Consider the following 4,242-nt stretch of genomic DNA (forward strand, 5'->3'; position numbering starts at 1 on the left):
TTAAATACTTAATACAATGGCTACTTACTCAGTACTGGGGCATTTGCCATTCCATGGGCCTCCTGGATCCACTGGTCCAGTTGATCCTCCTTAGGTTGCTTCAGGTCAGAGTAATGGTGCCTGACCTGATCACCAGTCCGAGGAACACCAGTGGCACTGGTGAGATCACGAGCTAGACAGTTCCAGGCCTCCATTTTGTATTGGGTGCCCTGGTACTAGCCCTGCAGGAGTCTTTCCTCATGATTGTGGACAAAGAGCCAAACCATTACTTTGGTCTCCTCAATGCCCCAATGTTGCGCTCGAAATCGAGTGCTTTCTCCAACACCGGCCATGCTGACTGCAGAAGGGAGCTACAGCCAGTTATGGCAAGTATTCCCACCTGTGGAGCTTACATATGCCTCAATTCCCACACTTATTTGTGATTGGCCAGTTTTGAAAAAACTCAGCTGTAGGCACACCTGCTAAGCTGATGTTAGCAATGTTTAATATTCCTTTGATAGATATGTGTCTGTTGAAAGTGCATGGTTATGAAATGCTGTCATGGCTTAGTGGTTATGTACTGTGACTGTAGTGCACAGTATCCCGAGTTTGAGTCCTGTCACTGCTTTTTATTTTCCTACTGGCCAGACATGAGGTACAGTAAAGGAGGTGTGGCCGTGTTTAGCCGACTTTGCTCAATTTTGCTTGACTTTGCTCAATGTTGCTCGATGTTGCCTGACGTTGCCCGACGTTGCTCAACATTGCCCACATGTTCTATTTGCGCTAGTTTGTGCGATGCACAGCTCCGCGCAAAGACATTGCGCTAGTTAACGCAGTGCTCAGCCATGAGCAATTAAATATAAATATGCTCAATACTGGTAAAATATGCTTAGCAGTGCTTTATATTGCTTAAAATAAGTTACTCATGCATCAGTATGCATAACCATTTCACCTTCCTATATATGTGTATATATATATATATATATATATATATATATATATATATATATATATATAATTCATTCACTACTACATATAACATTTCAATGCTTTTTACAAAACTTTAAATAATACATGTCAGGAAATATTTTTGTATACAGATTTCCAACAGAAAATGAAAAGTGTAGTGGTGGAACTCGAACCAGGAATGCCTCCTCTTTGTGCAAAGGCTCTAACCACTACGCTATCACTATTTTGCTTAATTTGCATATATTTTTCTTATTATCCTCTTCGGTGTCTAAACTGCTAACTGTAGCTAAGCAATGGGCAAACACGCGCAAACAAGCGCAAATACGGGCATCTATATCGGAAATGAAAAAAAAAGCATTTCCTTTTAATTTTTATATTTGTACGGGGTTTACTGTATGGGGAAGTTTAGTGTTAGAATGTACACATGTGAGCGGACTCGCTCATGTAACTAGACATTCCCGAGTTTCAAACTTGCAGGGGTATGGATTTTTGGACTGATCGGCAGTCCGACCCGCCCCCTACACTCGTCCATGCTCCGTGTTAGTTTTTAGAGTTGAGGCAGCGCGCCCTCATTAATATGCATGGCACGCTGCCATCTTACTTTTAGACTGACTCTTCTGTATAAGACTAATTTAGTCTTACATGGAAGATTAGTGAATCCTGGGAAACATCTGGCATGCTGTTGTAAATATTTCCCAGTTTTCCTTGTGTCATATTCTGATCAGCCAATATAGAAGTTAACCAAGGAAAAGGGGAGTTATTTGAAGCCCTTCCCTTGTGTATCACTTTTGATATTAAATTATCTTTTAGCTGGAAGTATTGCCACCAATACAGGATGAGAGCAGGGAATTTACATCTCAAGTGTTCCCAGGTGTAGAAGATAGAAAGCTTCACATCATATATATCTAAGATATATAAGACTACAGCCACTACTCAATTGCTCCACCATAAACTTTAATACCCAAGTGATTCTATATAAATGTGCTATTGATAACAGTTTGAGGCCTTTTTCCTCTTAGCCCTTCTGCCATCCTTTTTAAATACAGCTCTAGTACCCCAGGGTCCTACATTTTGAAAAAGAGTGTGGCTACCTGATATATTTTTAAGACAGCATGCAAATGGAGTTCAGATAAAAGCAAATAGGCCTGCTTGACTTTCTCATTCTGATATAATAAAACCATGGCTGCTTTACCATATTCTAGAAAATTAGGAATTCCAAACTCCCCACTTTGTTCAGTACATACATGTTTTTCTTACTGATCCTGGGCCTCCTACCTTCCCATGTGTAGTAAAAATAAGTTTATTGTTCTTGTTAATATGTGGAGAGAATGTGTTATGGAGAAGATGTTTTAATATAAATATGGCGAAAATCAGGAAGAATAAACATTTTTATTGATATGACCCTAATAAGAAACTGCAAATGAAGCCTCTTCCACTTACTTATAGACATTAACATTTTTCCAGAACAGTGAACAAATTTAACTCAGACCATTTGTTTATGTCAAGATTGATTCTAATGCCCAGGTACACAACTTCTTGGGCTTTTGTAATGGAGTGTTCCCTTCATCTGGAATAATTTTCCTGCTCTGATATGGTCGTGGGAAAGAAAGGTGATCAGTTTCTATTGACTGAAAGCCTGGTGGGTCTGGAAATTTTGTCCAGAGCATTAAGGATAGAAAATATGTGTGCAGCTGGATTGTTCAACCAGATTATGCAATCATCAGCAAACCATGTGGCCAAGGGATATAAACAACTTTTAAGAGAGATGTGTACTGCTGCATATTTTAACTGCATGAATTTGTCAATCGCAGATACCAATAAGATAAAAATGAGTGGGGATTGAGGGAACCATTGTCTGTTACCCCTGGATAAGGTGGCATTGGATGATAGGATTCCATTAGTGTAAATTTGTGTTATGAGGTTATTATATAATAGTGTTACACCTCTATCAAACTCTTAGGGGGAATTCCATCACCTCCTATAAAAATGTCCAATGAGTTGTGTCAAATGTGTAATGGAAATCTGTTAATAATGCCCCTTCTTTAGTTGACAAATTCTTTACACATTTAACTAACCTCTAATTATATTTGTTCCTCTGATAAGTCCCATATGATTTTCAGGTATAATTTGTCATTTTAATTTCTCCAGTCTCATTGCTAAAACCTTAGCATATATTTTCAAATCAATATTCAACAGTGAAATTGCTCTATAGTTATAAGCTATTAGCCAATCTTCAGGAGGTTTGGGGAACATCAGAATGCTTGCCTGAGTAATACCCTGGGGGAAACTTTTAATTAATAGGACCTGATGATAAAAATGTATGAAAGGCAAACTTCCTTCCTTCATAAAAGTCTTACAGAAATTAGTTGAAAGCCTGGACTTTCCCTTTTCTTAAAGAATCAATGGCTGCTTTAATTTTATTGGATCTTCATGTGTTCTTTTAGTGTTTGCATTAGTCCAGTTGAGATGCCTGCTGGTAGAATGGAAGAAATAAGAGACCTGACTGCATTTTATTACCCTGATCTCCAAAAATCATAGTACATTCCTCTGTAAAAACATTCTTTATTTCTCATAGGTCTTTCAGAATAATCCCACTGGTGTTCTATATTGCCATAATATAGGAGTTACTAAAATGTCCTTTACACTTACATGCAGTCTATTTATTGGAAGCAATGCCACAGGCCAAATGGAATAATTTTTATCTTTCCCATTATTCATGCACCTTCTGGAATTAGATTTGCTTAATTTACCATTTTATATTAATTTCCTATAAGGCCTCTTTTTCTCTACAGCTCCATGGCTTCTACCTCTTATCAAGTGTTTGAGCTTTCCAGGCAGTGTTTTCATTTTAGAGATTGGAATAATGTTTTGCTGGGTCTATATTTCTTTAGCAAACTGTCTGCACTTCAACAACTCCTAATATGAAATATATTTGTAGTACACGTCTATGTCACATCGTTGAACGCTTTAAATGTCAAACTCCTCTTCGTCGAACCCTATTGGTTAAAACTTCATCCATCAAACAGTCGTTTAAGGTAAACTGTGTCCCACCATAACAACTTGGCCTACCTACTGAATGAATCAAAAACATCACTGTTTAAAACCCACCCTTTTGGGGAGGGCTGTGCCCCCCACCCCCTAACTAAATATACCAACTCCGAGATCGCATCGCGCTGCAGTGAGGAAAAGGGCTGATTCCTGATAATGGCCCACTCATTACTTATCATGGGAAAACATTTGCTAAAAGGATCTTTCAATGGATGAAGACTTTGCCAAATAGGGTTCAATGAAGAG

The sequence above is a fragment of the Protopterus annectens genome, chromosome 2.part2 (assembly GCF_019279795.1).
Source record: "Protopterus annectens isolate FY-2018-M chromosome 2.part2, PAN1.0, whole genome shotgun sequence".
Taxonomy (NCBI): domain Eukaryota; kingdom Metazoa; phylum Chordata; order Ceratodontiformes; family Protopteridae; genus Protopterus; species Protopterus annectens.